Source organism: Cuculus canorus, chromosome 5 (genome assembly GCF_017976375.1).
Source record: "Cuculus canorus isolate bCucCan1 chromosome 5, bCucCan1.pri, whole genome shotgun sequence".
NCBI lineage: Eukaryota > Metazoa > Chordata > Aves > Cuculiformes > Cuculidae > Cuculus > Cuculus canorus.
Window position 1 is genome coordinate 59,832,183 of NC_071405.1, and position 20,143 is coordinate 59,852,325.

Sequence of the window (20,143 nt, forward strand, 5' to 3'; positions counted from 1 at the left end):
GTTAGGATACTCATCAAATGCAAGTAGTGTGGGCCATATCGCCAGTCACTGTAGCACCTGAAAAACAATGAGCTGAGTTCACTTGTATTCATTGTGTAAAGCAGTTCTGATCCACAGTTGTGTCAGGAGTGGAAATTGTTTATCCTGGGACGTGTAAGTTCTCCTACCCCTCTCTCAGTAGCTCTCAGAGATGACTATATGATTGCACCTCGGAGACGAACATATGCTTTCTATAATACTCAACCATCCACTGAGCATCCGCAGTTGCCTGGCAAATCCCAGAATATTAAAGTACCCCAAATCCAGACTAATGCAATTTGACACACAAATATTTGAACTACAGTGGAACAACTGTGGTGTGAGCAGATGGGTTGTCTTTCACAGCTGAGACAGGAACACCTAGAAGAGGAGAAGCCCTGACATGAGGCAGTGGGAAACACCACAGCCATCCTAAGTTAAGCCATTGCTTCTTGTGAATATTCAGCCAGACACTGTCTAGCCATCACTAGCAGTTATTATACTGTAGTAGTCAAAGACTAGGATCCTCAACGTCAAAACCTACAAAAACAGAACCTGGAGGAAGCTGTGGTCCAAGTGAGTAGGTGCTGCGCAAATACTAATTTTGTAGAATGTTCCAGACTACCTCCATGGCAGTTCTTGACTCTCCAAACCCCAAAATAAAGAGGGTTATTGCAGTGGTTTAAGCAATTTCAAAGAGTTTCTCCATACCACAGGCACATAAAACACTCTTCACATATGATAACACAGTCCATGGAAGTACCAACACCATTTTCTGCAGTATTCCTGAAAACACTATTGTAAGGACTGGAAAATTAATTTTATCCTCAAAATGTAAATTCCGTAATTTTAAGAATATTGAGTATTCCTTGATTCTCTTCTCAAGTGAAAAATGTAATACACTATTAATTATGTGCCTTTGCCTAACAATGGCCTTTTTGGTTCTTTATACTCTGTTTTGGAGACTTGTTGGCTTTTAATGCTAGCAGGAGATATATATATATATATATCAGCATCTTTTTTATATTCTTATTGTAAAATATCAAAAAGACTTAAAAGACCTATATCTACTCACTTAACTGCAGTGATGTTCAATCTGTCCTTTAAGTGCCCCTGGGAATCACCTGAACATCAAACACTAATGCATAGTAGGAGCTGAGCTGAGTGAGAGTTAAGTAACACAACAGAAGGAGGAATGTGGACTCTGTTCTTGGCTTTCACCATCTGTGATGTGAGACCTGAATCTCAGCACTTCTTGTCCTTTCCCACATGAAAACAAACACGTTAGCTTAAACCACACTTTGTGATTCACCAGTGGTTTGAAGTAACCTGTTTGACTTCTGCTGAAACAGCCTAGCAGCGCTCATGTAAGCAGACAGCACGGCTTAGATAGACTGCGATACCTAACAGCTGAGAAAGAGTGAAAATTCCTCCCAGCTATAAATGAACTAGGTTCAGATAGGGAGATTAAACATGGAAATACAGGCCATACACAGACGAAGAGATGCAGGGACAGAATGAACATATACTAATACATCTGGTGAGAATGCAGTGACAACACAGTCAGCACATTATTTGGACTGAAGAACAAATCTTGGCCTACAAAGACATTGCCATAAAATCTCTGGTCACCATTTACAACACTTTTTTTTCCAGTTTTTGTAAGATTCAGGAGCATAATTAATCGTATCATCATTCTGAAGCCCTTTTTGCTATTATCCTGGTATCAGACATATTCTGTAAAAAAGATTTTCATAAGCAGAGGACACTTCTGGTGTAAAGGTAAAAATATGGAAGCATTAGATCTCTTTCTCAGTGAGAAAGGAAGGTTGAAATACTAATGTAAGGACTGAACTGAAATCAAGAACTATGCAAACCCCTACCAGTTTTCAGATCAGAAAATATTATCAGATAAAGATTATTATAATTCACCAGGGGTTTGAAAACATTTTCTTATGAAAAGGAAATTGTTTACATGCAATTAAGAGCTTCAGACACATGAGCAGAGCTGTAAAATTTAGTTCCAGAAGGTCAGCAACACTATGAATTCCATTAATCCTCTCAAACTATTCCTACATTATCAGAAAGCTATTCTTGACAATGAGGAAAGTGTGATATCGTCAGACCCAATGAGGGAAAGCATTAGCTTTCTGGTGAGTTTTGATTCTTTGTTTCTATATAACACAAAAGATTTCTACAGATTTTTTTTCTACATCCTTGAAATTACCACTCTCAAGTCTTTTCTTTCACTTCCAATTTAAGCTAAGGTATACGTTTTAAAGTACTCTTATCAGCATTAAATTTCACTAAAATGCGTATGTCTATTCTTTTTCCTCTTGCAGTTTGCTTTCAGGGTATGGCTTTAGACTTGTTTTTATCATCAGGAAAATGCCTAACAGAATATGCATTAACTCACTTAACCTTAGGTGACTGAATTTATTGTACTTGTGCAGAACCTATATTGGAGTGTTTTCAGCTTTGAGCTCATCAGGATGCTTGCTGCCGGTGTGCGTATTTCACCTATGCACCTTGAAGACTCTTCCTCCACTAAGAAAAATTATGCACCACACCTCATAGCCAGTAAATAAGTGAATACTCAAAATAACATAAATGTAATTTCATAGCTTAGATTTTAAGTCTTCTTTTAAATAGAGGCAGTGTATACTTACTACTTATGGCACAATGTCTCTCAATTTTTTCCCCCCTCTTAATTTTTGGCTAGCATACATTAGTAAATAAGTCAGAATGCTGGTGCTTTTTCTTCACTGAGATGCGTACAAAATGCATACTCTGCCTGCCAGTATTGAACAGTCATTTTCATTGTGTGTTTTATGGAACTGTTAGGTGTGTTGGATGAAATCATGGTCTCCTTTGAAGTTAAGGAGAGCATTCCTGTTGACTTAATGAGACCGAGATTTCTTTTATGTTCAAAGTTAGGTGCTTTCTTTTTTTGAAAACGTAACTCAGAAAGTTAAAAAGTAAATCAGTATTTTCAGTGTTGTATTCACAACATCTAAAAGCCTAAAAATGTCAGTAATCCAAAAATTCCCATAAATGGCTTTGAATGCCACATACAAAGTTAGATAAAATGTGTATGAAGTCAGAACTATATTAAGCAAAGTGCTTCTTATTGACACCAATTCTGAGCTGGATTAGCAAACCCTTATAAAAAGTTCTACAAAATGTATTTAAAATTACAATCTATCTTTTTAGAACCTGCTTACCCCCATGAAATAAAAAATGAAACAGGATTTGTGGAAAAATATTTTGTCACAATATTAAAAAAAAATAGACAAAAAGGTCCAGTTACTTGCTAAAGACTATCAGCTTTTAGATTAATTTCTAAGGAAGTTAATTCAACTTCTGCAGACTCCTACTGGCTGCATCTCTGTTATTTATTCTGTATGATATTTCCATAGGGTATATGAGATCATATATATGAGCTGTAAGAAATATCCCATACTGAGTTATAGCTGTGAGAACTACTAAATACCTTCCATATAAGAGCACCATTTTTGAAGAAATTACCTTACATTTCAGGATATCTTAGTGGGTTTTTGTGCTATGAATATCTTCAGACATATTTAGAGGTAATTCTTTAGCAGTTTTGTTTTATTTTCTTGAATAGAAGTTGAAAAGAATTTCTTTAAGTAGCAGTTTATCTATTTTTAGGAGATACGAATATGTGGACATTGTCACTTCAGACACAAATCCTAAAGAAACATCAGTTAAGGATTTGTTGATGGAAAACCAGGATTAAGTAGGTTAACGTGCTTTGCATTTCTTCTCATGTTTTAGTGGAAGACAAGGTTATGGCTGATGTTAAAATGATTATACAAGGCTGAAAGATAGTAGAGCAAACATTGGACAACTCAATGAAATACCTTTCCTCATTATTAAATGCTATTACAAAAGCATGTTGAAATCTAGCAATCTGATGCTCAGTAAGAAAAAAATCTACAATAGTTAATATGAGAACCCTGAATGTTTAAAATGTCTACTGAAATCTAGCAAACACATTGCCATAGTAAAATGGACAACTGTCTGGACACTTTGGCCAATTGTTTCTCCAGAGGCAGACTTCCTTGAGCAGGTGGCTGCTCATAACCAGCCAACAAACAGCCAGTACTAGGATGGAGAACCTGTGCTTGAGTCCTTGTGGAGCTCTTTCTGTCAGATATTTAAGTTCAAAGGTTCGAGTTGTATTCTCAGTTCAGATAAATTTTAATAAACAAGGAATGTCTCCAAGAAAGAGGAGAAACATGAGTCTAAATTTCTATTTACACAGTGAATTACACGGAGCAGAAATGCAAGATACTCACCTATGTATGGATAACATGTAATCAAGATGCATCTCACTTTTGGAAAGAGAATTAAATGGAATTCTACATCCAGCTCAGAGCTACAGATTGACTTTGGAGTTGCACCCATGGACAAGTGAAAAAAAAAGAGTAATGGTCTTCAGCTTTCCTTCCACATAGATTCTGGCACCCAGGATTAATGCCTGTCCACAGTGATCTCTACTACATGTCTGCATAGAGTTTCCAACAAATGATGACTCTATTGAGTTAAAGAATTCTACTTCATTTCTTTTTGGACCTTGCAAACTAACATATATGTTTTCTTCCTTCTTTTGTTTTCTTTCTTCCCTGAAACCAAGTCTTGCCAGTTTAATAATTTTGAGTACACTCACAAGTATTTTTTCTGTGTTTAAAATAAGAATTGAACACTTTTGACACTTTGTTTTCTCAAGTAAGTAGCACTGGGAACCCTCAAGCCATGAACTGTTTTAGAGGTAACCAAAATAATAACATAATGACTTCCAAACAGCATTCAAGTTGCTTTACTTATTCTAATGAAGAAGAACAAAAGATTTTTAAAAGCAGGATATGTCTGACATTATTAAGGTCCCTTACATGGAGTTAGAGAGAATGGAAATAAGTGCAAATCAATTTATCATGAAAGAATCTCACTCTGCAGTACACAGAGTATGGAGGATTTTTTCAGCTTGCAGCAGTATAATGAAGCAGTGAGAGAGAGAGATTATACTTTCAGTTTTATTCATATTATGCATAAGAATTCAGAATTCGTTCTTTGGAGGATAAGCATCCTAAATCACCGGTAAAACATTTGACTTATCTTTCAACATTAAAGCAGTCGTAGAAGTACTGCTGAGTTCTAAGAAAAAATTAACAAGCTTAGGAAATCAGTTTAACATGTTGCAAGTCTTCCAGTGAAATGTTAACTTTTTATATACAGAAGTGCTTGTGAGCACTTAGGCCTACAAAAGCAAACTCACCTCCCCCTCCTTACATCATTTTTTATTATTTTTTGAACTGAGTAGAAAATATGTAGAAGAAAATGCAACTATATATACTTCTGACAGCTCAAATGATACATAAATATAAGGGCTGACAAGGGTTGGTTTGTCATTGTAGTTCACTTCGATCAACTCTACATGGTTCTGTAGGACAATGAAATTCAATGCACTTATAATTTCCAAAAAAGTGAGCTCAGATTCTTTTAAAAGCATTTCTGTGTGAAAACGGATCATTTACATGCCAAAAGCACTTTTAATGTGACATATTTAGCACATGTATTATTGAGAAGGAAAGCTGCTTGAACTTAGTGAATTTTAAAGTCTATAAAATGGCACCCTGCTGAGCAGAAAGGTAGCTGTTCAGTGAATTTCCCAGTTATGTGATTATTTTGAATAATAGACTTGTACATAACTTTTTACGAAATTAAAGGTATGACATTTGCTTTAGTTCAGTCCTGTAAATTGCACTTTAGAACATAAAGAATGGGCTGATGTATGAATTTGTTGTTCCTCCAAGCAGTTTTGCTGATTTTTTTTAAAGAACAGTTTTACGTTTCATCTATTGAGTAACACATCAAACAGTTATCTTGGTAGATGTAATGAGCATTCGTGTATAACTTAACACATATGAGGAACACTTAGGAACCTCAAAAATAGAAGTATTGTGCATTACCTTGATAGTCTGGGACTCACCCAAACCCTGATGCAAGAAGATAACTACTTTGATGAAAAGTCCTAACACTTACGAAGCTTAATTAACAGAAGGATTTGGAAATATACAGACATAACAAATTCATTTAATTTGGCTCAGGTTGTCTTTGACCCAATTAAGTATAGCATACCCTTCATTGTCATGGAATTACACAGTGCTACCTGCTCCCAGACAAAGAGGAACAAAGAGTACAATAAGCTGCATACTGAGGGTTTGTGTGTTTTTTTTTTGCTATGAGGAACAACATAAAGCACTTGAAAATATAAAATGCACAACAAAAAGCTTCCATGCATGATACTGTGCTGATTTTGGCTGTGATAGAGTTAATTTTCTTCAGAGGAGCTAGTGTGGGGCTCTGTTTTAGATTTGTGCTGAAAATAATGTTGATAACACAGGAATGATAGTCACTGCTGAGCAGTGCTTATGCAGAGTCAAAGCCTTTTCTACTTCTTGCACGGCTACACCGGTAGGCTGAGGGTGCCCGAGTACCTGGGAGGAGACACGGCTGGGACAGTCAGCCCTAACTGACCAAAGGGATACTCCATACTATATGAGGTCGATCTCTGCATACAAAGCTGAGGGATGAAGAAGGCAGGTGGAGAATGTTCAAAGTTAGGGTGTTTTGTCTCCCCAAGTAACTGTTATGTGTGATGGAGCCTTGAATTCCTGGAGATGGCTGAACACCTGCCTGCTGATGGGAGGTAGTGAATGAATTTCCTATTTTGCTTTGCTTGCATACTTGGCTTTTCCTTTACTGTTTAAACTGTCTTTATCTCAATCCTCATGTTTTCTCACTTTCACTTCTCTGATTCTCTATCAATCCCACTGGAGGAGAGTGAGTGATTAGCTGCGTGGTTCTCAGGTGCCAGCTGGGGTTGAATACGACAGATACATGTATAAATGAGAAATTTTTTTTCCTGATTAGGCTATGGACAAAGTGCAAATGTTGCAGTTGTCAAATTTCTTTTATCACAATACTCCAAAGTGGTCCATCATGATTACTTATAGCACGACTTACACCACATGGCCCCAGTTAAAGCTAAATAGTGAACAGACCATTTGTAGTTAATCTTAGGCTGAAGCATTTTGTGTAATTTAGGGTCTATGAAACAGAATTCAGAGGATGTAATAAGCATTTGGGAAATATATTCAGGACACTTTCTGACTGTAACGTGTCTGTTCACATTATGTATTCAGCAATCCATAAATAAGGCTCTTGCAAAGAGTACAAGATAATCCTCTCTTTCAGGGATCACCATTCTTTTAACCTAAACACCGATACCAAACAAACACACACCATGAACTGACTCTACTTGAAGAGATTAAGGCAAAGACCAAGTCTCCTGTGATTCGTAAAAATCACTGTTCTTAATATCAAAAAACCTCTTCCACCAACACAAACATAGCGTGCAAATATTTCTTGAACTTTTAAGAAACTCGTGGACTAGGAAAAAGGACAGTAAGATTAACCTGGATAAGAACGTTCAAATAGTCATGTGTTCCCTCACTACTTCTTATTAAACAGGATGTTTTTGGAAAAGATATTCAGAGGTAAAAGGTCAAAATGGCAACATTTGATATTACACATGCCACTTGGCCCTTGACTTGATCACTTCCCTCTCTTCTACGCTTCATTTCCTTATTGATGGGACTGAAGTACCATATTTTCTTTAGGCTTCAAACCTGATGCGAAGCCAGTATTCTACGACAAACTAAACAGAAAATTAGAAAGATTTAGAGACCAAATGACTTATCACAATGGGACTGAAACTGTCTGCTAGGTATGTAAACTGCCCAGAAATTTCAGAGAATTTGGGGCTCCTGATGATAGACACAGACTATTCTTTAAAGTGGCCCTATAAAGGGAAAAGGGCTTAAATGGTAGGTGGGGTTAAGTTGCTTCCTGAATACATATCCACAACAGTGGTTCTTTGGCAAATGTATGTGTATTTTCCCTTAGTACATAGACTGGGATGATACATTAAAAATTAAAGAAAACAAATACGTTAATTCAAAAAAATTTTCCCTGACATAGTTTAAAAAAAATACTAGATTTTAAAACTGAAGTAAATGTGTTAGTCAAGCAGAAGCAAAAGTTTAAAACTGTGTTCTGTTCACTTCTGAAATGTAGTGCTTTCAAGGTTTGCTGAAACCACTCCCTATTCTTCATATCCTGTAGTAATCCAGCAGTTACTAATCTAGACAAATGTATGTTAGCAGGGGAAAAAAAGTTTGATTTTAGCAGACATGCGACAAGGTTTTAATTTGTAGCTGATAATTTGCTACTGGAAGCTTACCCTGATTAGTCTTCTTATGGCACTAACAGTTTTTGAGGTAGTGTGAATTACCTACTGTGTATGTTTTTACCACCCATTCAGGGACGAAAATGAGTTACAACCCAGGCCTCAATTAAAGCTTGAAATAAGAAAACCTAAAAATTCTTTTATGTCCTCACTTCTAAAGAATAGAATTAGTTGCTTCTGATATTATTGGAATTGTAATTCACACTCCTGGAAATCCAGCAATGGATCTTTCAACCCTTTACGACAAAGCACATTTCAGCTGTTACCCAATTACGCTGCCTTTGCTCCAAGTCAAATCATCATCCAACAGCTGAGAATTGAAACAGACTCCATTTGTGAAAATGAATGGTGTATTTGTCTGGTAATGCAGAATGTTTTTAAGTGTTACTCTAGCTGTCGTGCAGAAATTAGGATGTTATTGCTTGTTCTATTAATTCTCATTTCTGGGAAACTGATTTGTAGGTTAGATTCATCAGAGCAATATGGTAGACTTTTCTATCAGCATTATATGCAAACTATGCCATAGGCATTACAATGAGAAATGTATCGCTTATAATCTAAGCATCTGGCTTAAAATAAAGAACTCATCATAAGAATCATTGTTTCTCAAAGGGGAATCTGTATTACCCTTTTTGTATATTGATGCTTAATAATCCACTAATCTTAATCAATCACTTTCTCATAGAATGATGGAAACTATATGGAACTAATAAATACAAATAACAGAAAGTAATATACCTTTTACCTAGCTTTCCCCTTTTTTCCTTAATACTGTGCAAATATTGTTAAGCTACTGTTTGGGGCATAATATAATAAATAGCCAGATACAAAGCATCCTTCACTACTACCCAGCAATCTAATATGACAATTTTCTCAGTTTGCCACAATAGTGTGGAATCTTATTTTAGGTGTAAGAGAAAAATGAGAGAAATTATAGTGGTAAATATCATTATAATTATTTTATTCTGTCACTATTCACAAGTTCCTGTAGATGATGTGAGATGGTGTAATAATAACAGTAGCACAACTGGTAGGCATTGAGGAGAGCAGCTAGAAGACAGGACACTCTTCATTAAAAAGAAAAAAAGTTATAATCAAGAGGTGTAGGAGTCATAGGGGACATTCTGGCATACCAAAAATATAACATATTTAGGCAGCTAGTCTCTGAACTGAAGTCATTGCTTCTTTGGTAATGTCAGCCACTCTAGCAAGACTAAAGATAGCTGAAGAAACCTATCTGTACTGAAATAAGTTCTACCACTTTTGTCGTTATCCTGGAAAGTAAGCGTGGAGGAAGAGAAGCAACATGCAAGCAAAACAAAGCTACTACACTAAAGGGTGACAACTGTCGAGTTATGTGCTTTATGTTATGATGTTTTTTTCCCCGTACAATAATTTTAAATAATCTTACACGGATCACATAAAAGCCTATTGGGATTAATCTCTGTTAAAGTAAGTAAACTCTTCCCAAGCAAAACAACTGTCCAATAGGTGTTTTTCTCTCTTTTGTATTTCCATCATCATGTCTGTTCACTGTTCTCTGCTAATTGAACTTATTTAGACTGTCTTTGTCTTTTTACCTTTGTCTCATTACCCTTTCATAGGAGTTATTGTCATGCAGGCACTCTCAAGTTCTTTTTATTTTTTCTATATTAAAAGTGACATTTAGAATAATGAACTTAATCTGATTCGATTCTTATGGTGGAATTGGTCAGATTCTCAAATGCTATCCACTTGTGTATCCCCTCTGATATCAGTAGATTTGATAAACGCAACTTGAGTTTTACTTTAAGAAAACTTACAGGGTGCAAACGTTTCTTCCATATTAAATTTTGCGAGGATTTTGTCCTATCTTTGTCTGGCCTAGTTTGGGCATCTATTTTAGATGCACACACGTCCTGTGTTTCCTCCAGCAGCCAGGCAGCGTTCTGCAGAGACTCTCTCTGTTTCTCTGTCAACTGAAAGCAATGACGTTTCCAGCCTGGAGAGAACCTCCATGAATTGCCCAACACTAGGAATAAATTTACACTTTTCCTGTTTGTTTTTGTGTGTTGAAAAGCACTGCGTATTAGGTCCTGCCATACATAAGCTTGGTAAGTACAATATTAGGCAACAATCTTGTGTAACATGAGATCTAGTTTGTACAGTGCTTTGAAACTTCAAGACATTTCAAGGTAATTTACCAGAGATATACAGTAATTGAATAATAAAGTTTGCAGTTTCAAGTTAATGATGGTAAGCAAAGGGAAAACAAGTGAGTCTTCACTATTATCAAGATAGGGAATCTTTCTTTTCCTTAATCTTTTCCTCTCCTGGGGCTGTCAATTGTGCAAAATGGCTTGAAATTATGGATTTTTTTCTCATGGACAACAATTTGCTCAGGGACCATTCAAGTAAACAAAGTCATTCAATTTATGATCTGGTTGCCTCTTTACTTACCATATTTACAATGCGTTTTCTGTAATTGTTACAATATTGATCAACCAGTGTTTTGTAAATATTCTATAGAATGGTGGTGCAGTCTGTGTCTGGAAAAAGTCAGATTATGTCAGTCCACATTTATTTTAGACACAAAAAGACCTACACAATGTTTTTAATTTGATCAGCTTGCACTTCTAATATATTTTGCATATTCTGACAAAAAGCAACAAAGCCTAAAACTTGACAAACACTGCAAGCTTAATCAAACCAGAGCTGTGGCTCTATTGAAGTCAATGGGAGAGTTACTATTTACTTCAGGGCTACATTGTTGTGCTTTGAAGATTATAATGTACATAGTTCCTAAACAGTATGGAAGAATTTTTGTTGAAATCGAAGCTAGACCAAAGGACCTTTAAAGGCCATGTTGTATTCTACTATCTTAACTGAAAAAAAAAACCAGCAATAAGAAATGAAAATTGGCACCTAACAAACGTGGTGTTTGCTTTATGCATTTAATACTCGGTAGGTTATCTGTGATGGATGTGATTTTCCTTGATATTCTCCATGAATAATCTATACGGAGGCTACTTCAGCTAAAAACACTGTTGCCTTCTTCATGTCTCTTCTAGACTCGTATTAAGCACCCCTAAAGAAAGCATTTACACTGGAGTATGACTTTCCTGATAGACGTGTTAACATTTGGAAGAGGTCCCCAAAGCAGCACGGTGCCGTGAACACTCTGTCAGTTGTTGTTATAGATCCAGATCTGTCTGCAGGTGTGGGGGCTTCTCATATGTTTCATTACCATCCCAGGTGACATGACAAGCAAGTAGAGTTATGTTAACCAGAGCTTAATCTAGGTGTGCTCAGGAGTCTGTAATCTGTACTGTGACTCTGCAGCCTGTCCCTCAGCAGCAGACCAACCACTTCGCGTTTCCCATTCAGTCCTGTCTCCTCTTGAACCCTGAGGCTTTCTCTCACTCTGCTGTGGTTAGTTACTCTACAGTCATGTTTTAGAAGCTGCATACCTATTGTTTTCCACAGTCCAGAAGAAGGCTTTTTAACCAAGATGCCAAGGCATGAAACCCCATGTCACATGAGTAAGGGCAAATATGCATCCCAACCACTGGGGAGGACATAAGGGATGCAGCCCATGCATTCACGCAGAATGTAGAAGAGTTACTACATCTGACTAGGTGGGAGATGGTGGCTCCTAATGCTTCTTTAGCCCAGGGTATGACTAAGAAACACAGCCCCTGGGTACCACACTGGCCTTTTTCTTCCTCCTCTCCAGCGGCATGTCCTGCACCAGATACATGTAGAGTGGAGTCGTGTTTATAGTCTATGCAATTTGAGATGGAGAAGTGTGAAGGAGAGGACTTAAGATCTGGCATATCCAATAGTAACCCTCTAGTAGAGCATACGACATGCTGGCATGCCAATGTTTGGCGAGAAGTTACACTTTATGCATTCTTACATATAGAGTAATGAAGTGCAGATTGAGCAGTGAAGGATGAGGGTTTTGTTAATTTATTGACTCCGTTAACTACAAAGTAGAGCGCAACTGCTTTGTAATGCTTACTATTCTCCTCCTGCTTTACAACAATGCACAGAACAAGAATTTATGACAACGTATGATAACCAGAAAGAATATTTTAGATTTCTTAACACATTTGAGTCTATGCATTGAAAACGTCTGTCAGTGTGGGAGGTTGCACATCCAGAACCTGAGAGGGCAAATGGAAAAGCTCAGACAACTTCCCTTCCTTGGGCTCTGGCCTGCCACTGACCTCAACTTCAATCAGGGTGCACCACACTTTAAACAACGATTAAAGGGAGTGAAGAGAAAGTGAGTGAAGTGAAAGCAGTTCAGCTCCTCTATTCCTACAGGTCAAGTCTGAGCAAAAATCTTTTGAGGAAAGACTGCCAGTTTAGGTGAATTATGTGTGGTGGCTATGTGATGCAGATTACTGTCCATGAGGGACTGGGTTGAAAACACTGGACTCATTGTGTATGCACATATAGATTATGTGATAAAGTTAACTATAAATTAAGAGATCTATACTGTCATAAAAACTGTCTCAATAAGACCATTAAAATGCTACAGTAGCTGCATTTTAGAATACTGGACTCTGGGTCTGTGTTTGTAGTTATTTCTTATAATGAAACACTTATTCCATTTCTGATTCTTACAGTTTTTGTGGACTCAGTCAGAAGCTAAGAAATAGCATTCTGCACTAAAATGAAGCAGAGTTTTCTTTCCTTTTTAGCCAGCTGAGTTTCTTTAGCCAAGATTATTCATCAATCCTTAATCCATTTTTTTCCCCTCAAATGTTAGAAAAAAATCCAAAATATAGGAGAGGAAATGGGAGGGGAGGATAGTTCTGATGATCTGAAGTGAATTTGAACACCACTAACTATTTGTAGATTCTATTTTGGGTGAAAATATTTTTTTTTAATTCTTTCTTTTTGATGTAACAAGATTTACACTAATTTCTGGCACTTTATTCTGTTTAGAAATGATGTGATAGTTTTTTATCCTAAAATTAAGATAACGCTGAAAAAAACAGAACTAATATTGAAAATAATCCCTTCAAAATTTATGGACATATGTTCAAACCAACCCAACAGCAAAAGACATAATTTGGAAAAGCTACAATGAAATGAGTATTGAGTACTTTGTACTACCACTCTAATTGATTTTGTGCTCAACCAATCATCAGCAATTTCAGGAGAAGTTTTAAGAGTTGTTTTAAAATACTCTACAGTAAGCAGCTGATGTCCAGTACAAATAAGAGGACCACAGAATAAGAGGTAAAATAATCAGTATAGACAGCACAGATATTCACACGAGTTAGAACAGGTATTTGGAAAGTTCTGTTCCTCTTTGTCTTCTGTAACAGGTTGCATATTGAAGCGCTTTATGGGGCTTTTCAATTCTGTTCTTCAGGGGACAGATGAGAAGGCTCCTCTGCATCAACACTACCTAATGTAAAGTTTGGTTGCTAGATGAGAATTTGGAGAGTCAGAGAAACATCAACACTAGATATTTGTATACTCCACACATATTGCAAGCAAAGGTAAGCAACAGCCTGCTTTGTAATTTGAGGTTTATTTTGAACATTTATTTCTTGTAGAAACAAATGGCAAATGAAAGAATTAAAACACCTAAATTACTATACACAGTCTTCTAAGCATCTTACAATACCATAGACTAGGAGAAGTCTGGCTAGAAAGCTGCCTAGAGGAGAAGGATCTGGGGGTATTGGTTGACAGCCGACTGAACACGAGCCAGCAATGTGCCCAGGTGGCCAAGAAGGCCAATGGCATCTTGGCTTGTATCAGAAACGGTGTCACCAGCAGGTCCAGGGAGGTGATTCTCCTTCTGTACTCGGCTCTGGTGAGACCACACCTTGAGTACTGTGTTCAGTTCTGGGCCCCTCACCACAAGGATGTTGAGGCTCTGGAGTGTGTCCAGAGAAGAGCAATGAAGCTGGTGAGGGGGCTGGAGAACAAGTGTTATGAGGAGCAGCTGAGAGAGCTGGGGTTATTCAGCCTGGAGAAGAGGAGGCTGAGGGGAGACCTTATTACTCTCTACAACTACCTGAAAGGAGGTTGTGGAGAGGGGGGAGCTGGGCTCTTGTCCCAAGTGACAGGGGACCGGACAAGGGGGAGTGGCCTCAAGCTCCGCCAGGGGAAGTTCAGGCTGGACATCAGGAAAAAAATTTCCACAGAAAGGGTCATTGGGCACTGGCAGAGGCTGCCCAGGGAGGTGGTTGAGTCACCTTCCCTGGAGGTGTTTAAGGGACGGGTGGGCAAGGTGCTGAGGGGAATGGTTTAGTGGGTGTTAGGAATGGTTGGACTCGATGACCCAGTGGATTCCTTCCAAACTAGTGATTCTATGATTCTGTGATAAAAAGAACCAGGTAGATATGACAACACAAATAAACAGGGCAGTTCTTCCTTTAATCTGCCTGGCCTGGTTTATGGGCAACGACATGTGCTGCCTACTCTGAAATCTTCAGCTTCTTCTTAGTCTTTCTGCCTTTATAGCTGTCATGCTTATTCTGCACTTCAGAAACATCTCACTTGCAACCTCAACCACAGAAGATACAAACTATATTAGCAGAATGTGGCTATGTTTGCTATAGATGAGATTCTCCCCTTGTCTATGGATGCTCCATTATCTTTGCCAAAAAATCTGTCAAGTCTGTCAAGTGTGGGCCAAGTGAGAGCAAACTGTCTGTGCTTCCCAGACTGATGTGAAAAGATTTTTCTGCAGAACCCTACGTTCCCATATCAACATTTGTTTCACACTCTCTCTGGGCATTCCAAAGAATAATTTATGGAATGGATTTATTTTTGTATTTGTGAATAGTGGTAAAAATCCTTATAATCTGTTTATCATCTGAACCAAACGAAGACACTTTTCCATGGATTTCTCCAGTGTTGACTCTGCTATCAAAGAAAGTGCAGACCCCAGCTGCATTGGAACCACTGTATGAATATCTCTCCCAAATGGGGTTTGTGGTGTCTTTAAGGTGTGTATAATCAGAGCGGCCTTTTTCTTCACTTGAGACATTAAATACCTTCTTTTACTGTATTTGGTATCCTATTTGATATCTACTATTTATGAAATTCAGTGGAAATAAGCAACTGGTTTCAGAAGTGATTAGCAGAGGACACAGAGAGAAAGACGAAAAATGGAGAAAAGTACACTCGTTTTCAAAAAGAAACAAGCATGAGAACTTTTCAAAATTGTTACAGACATGAAGAACAGATATTAGACTACTGACATATACATAGTAACCCAAATAAGTTGTGTCTTGTTTAGGACAGGGCAAGTTATGCAGTTACGTGGGCTAAGAACTGACCAACTGACAGGACACACAGGTGGTTTTCAGTGAAGATTTACTACTGAATGAGAGTGTTTTTATTGTGTAAACCTGGCATTGGGCTTGAGCCTGTTTAAAATTTGCATCTGCCATATGGTCTGATAAAATTGGCAGGTAGCACAGAGATCAGGAAACCACGGTTACAGTCAAGTATGTTGGGTCCCTCCATGCAAAATATCAACATAACTAAATTCAAAGCTATACACTGAAGAACAAGAAATGAATATTCAGAACAATCAACTGCCTGCATGCTGGAAAACTAACTGAATGGGTCTGGAGATTACAACAGAAAAGCATCTTAATGTGAGCTTCCTAAGTATGTGGAAGTGTTTCCAGGGAGAGTGGCTGGTCAGTTCTTTAATGCTCTCGATGACATATCTTCAACATTGCCACTTGTGATGGTGGACTGTGTTTCTTACCTGGAATGGTTCAGGCTCTCAGCTCAACTCAGCCACCTACACAAGAGCTGATAAAGGAAATGCAACCATAATTGAATTTCTGTGCATAATTTTACATGACAGAATGAGCAAAGGGACTTGGTGGTAGAATAAATTAATACAGTATCCGCTCATTGTTTAAGAAATACTGCAATACAAATCTTTGCTCAGGTCACATTAAAACTGAATTTTGATGTCTCTTCTTAGTTCTTATTGTTCCATATGAAAGGCACAGGACACCAACAGCAATTGTATGGCACAACCTATGTACTTTCCAGAAACCCATCTTCTTGCAATGCCTGCCTATAGTCAACCTCATAGTTTTCATAAACAGCACATTGAGATGTATTATTCTTTAAACAACAGTGAAAAAAAAACTCTGAACAGCTGAACCTCAGGGAAATATATCACGTTATTGGCAAATATATTTTTTGTCACCTCATCAGAAAAAAAAAATTCAAAAAAACAATAGTTACTTTTTCAAATGTATTTTCTTCCCCAGATAATATGAAAACTATAACATGACACTGTACAAATATGCAAAATAAGCGTATTCTTAAGAAACTAGGGTCAGCTCCTAGAGCCAGGCAGCATGCTGCCCTATGAGACCTTCTGTCCATACCCGGAAACCTCTAGCTGGAAGCACCTGGCATCAGACTGCATGACTAAAGCCACTTTAAGGACCCACATGAATAGACAACGCTAAGATCGGCTCCAGTATATGGAAAATCCTCAAAAAATGCTTTGCTGTCTTTGGAGTATTTTAGAAGTCTGTGTGTCTTAAGAGCACTGAGTGCTGTCCATCATGGTGCTGAGTAGACAGCTAAGGAGTGTGAATATTAGACGGAATGAAAAATAAATAAAATAAGTGGATTGACTGGGGAAACAGAAAGTAAATTTATTTATTTCCCAGGGAACCAAGCAGGTGGCACGGAGACATCTGGCAACTGCTTCAAGTAGAGATTAACATCTACAAAGGGGCTTTCCAGTAGGACAACAGAACAAGCCCTGTCACATCACTGGATGTGACACAGAGTGATTCCCTGCTGAACAGTACTTGAGAAGATGCAGAACCAGATCCACTCAAATAAAAACCCATAGAAGTAACAACATTAATAAGTACGTGATTATTTAAATCTTGTTTTTCACAGGCAAGCATAAGGACCCACCTATTTGGTGCGCTCTTTAAAGCTCACAGAAGCATATTCAAAACTATGTACTTTTATCTGCCTTATACCTGTGTGATAGCCAGGCTTAATAGTTTCCTTGAAGTAACTTATTTTTTCTGTAGCAGTATTAATGTATTTTTACTGTGAAAGGTTTTTACATTAAAAAAAATATTGGTTATGTTGTGATAAGTATTTCTTTATAGATTTAGAGATTTTTGTTGGACATTCAACTTATACAGTATTTTAAAAGGAGCTAAGAATGGGTTCTGTAATAAAACTAAGGTGGGAAAGAAGAAACACAATAAACCAGAAACTTGTAGCATGGTTTTCTGAGAGGCAAATTTGGTTTATGTATTGACAGGCTTATAAAAGTGATAAAATTAAATTTAGCATAAATACACATTATTTAACAAAAATACTGTGATATAATTGTAAAAACATAGGAAAAAAGTGGAAATACATCAATTTAACTTGCTTTTTCGTTCAATGGGATGATATTAATGGCTTAAAGCACACAAATATGAAATCTATACAATAATCTGGTTTTTTTCAAAAGCAATTTTATTTTTATATATAATTGTTTTAAACGGCTTTTACAGCAGCACAACTGCAGACTACTGCCACTCATCCGATTGAAACACCCCACTTTCACAAGTCTCTGAACCGTAAGACCAAAGCCACGTGAGTGCTATAATTTCAGAGCAGCAGGCCAGGCATATGCTTTTATACAATCAGAGTGTAATGGGTTCTGTGTGATCTGAGACAATGCCAGGTTAGTTGGAAACAGTACCTAAAAGCTTGGAGATACTGAATGCAAAAATACGTTGCGCTAGAGATTTAGAAAAGGATATCCGTATGTAAATTATTTTGCTACTTTTCTCCTGACTATAACAGCGACAACGTGCCTGTTGCAAATAAAAATAAACAATGAAAGAAGACAGAATCTGTCTGTCCACTTGCTTTGCTCAAGGCAATAAGTTATATCATAGGGGAGCACTGTGGCCTGCAAAAGGAATAGTTCAGAGGCTAAATTCAGCTGAAAGGGAGGCTAAAGGTCTGTGTGCAATTGCTCCCTGACATTTCTGCATGTAATTACCATCCGCCTATTTTAGACAGACACCTATCTCACTGGTTTTGCATTCAGTCACCCCATTTGCATGCACACTTACAGTAATTGCAAGTGTAAATATAGTGGAGAAATTGACCTCAGGCCTTGATTATTTTTATTTTTAAATGTGCTCCACATTTATAAGAGTACAGTTAGATTTACTACTCCAAAATTCTGGTATATATCAATATATATCACGGTTGTTTTTTGGTTTCCAGATATTCAGAAGTGAAGAAAAGAAGGGGAGAACAGCTGTAAGTAAGAGTAAAGACATGTTTGAAGGAGCAGGCAGAGCTTAGGATAAGAAATATAGTGACAATATTGTGATTTACAGATCAAACGTTCCAGCCAGAAGCTGTGTAGGAAAGCAAGATACAGTATTATTCCAAATAACAGGATAGCTCTTCAGCTGATGCAATTCAGTAAAGCTCCTCTGGAAACAATGAAGCTACACTGATTTACACTGGCTTGAGATTTTGCTCAATATGTTTATGGCTTAATGGCTCAATATTAATCTAAAAATCAGAAAAATAACAACTTGTCATTTATTTAACCCCAGCATGATGGAAGGTTAAACTAAATACAGAGAGCCCATAACAAATAGCAGGGACATTCTAAGGTCACCAAATGAAGGCTGTCATTTTTGTATTCAGTCCAATGATAAAAGAGTTTTTAAATGTTTGGACATTCAATCTATGTAGTGCCACAACCTGAACATACCCCTTTGCCAAACACAGGCTCACTAAATCCTCTTGGAATGTTGTTTACCTCTGAATAAATCAAATTTGACAGTGTAGGTTAACTTTACAGATTCATTTTTCAATCACAAGTGATTGATATTTTTTACTGAAGCCAAGCTACAAAATTCTTACTGCATTAAGAAGTCATATTGTTCTTGGGTGTCATATGGAAATCCAAGCCATTTTTCAAGTACTTTGTTTCAGTCATCCACCCTCTCTGTGAGAATACAGCAGTGAGTGTACCTCAGACAAGGATCACCCAGCAGAGATAGATTATCAATTATTTTAAGTCGGTGTCTGTCTCCAACAGACTGAACGTGCTGCAGGGTGCATTTTTCAGCACTGGTCCAGTGCTAAAATCCTAAATCCATTATCTAGGCCTATGTCGCACAACAATAGAGAACTGAAAGAGACTGAATAAAAGCTGAGACATAAGAAGGTGTATTGTTGGTTGATTAAAGCCAAATCATAACAGAATAAGAAGGGGAGCTAGCAGCAATTTCTATCATTTTATTTTAAACAATCTTTTGTAGAAAGGCTAGAAATAAAAAAAAGCCTTCATTTAAAAATTTGTGTGTATTTCTTGTTCTCTTAATTAAAAAATAAATATGCATACAAAATCTTCTGATGCCATCAACAATACTCATATATTGCAATACTTGTTTGCCCAATTGAATATGCTATTTTGGTTAGTATCTGTTTAATTATTATACATAATACTGCTTGAGGATATCTGATATGTATGTCTATGGAAAAATTACTATAATTCACTTTGTTATTACAATGACCTCAGTCTATGACAGGACTGAATTAAATATCAGTGAGAATTTGTACAATTCACTGTGCTCAGGTTTATGCCACTTAACACTCAGTGTTTACTGGAGCACCTAAGTTAGGTGTATGGATTTAGATGCACATTTATCCCTAGACTCTCTACTGTCCATGAAGACTGAGAGGCAGTGCCTCAAGGCAATTCAGGTCTCAGATAAATGGAATTACCCTTTGGGGTACCTACCACCT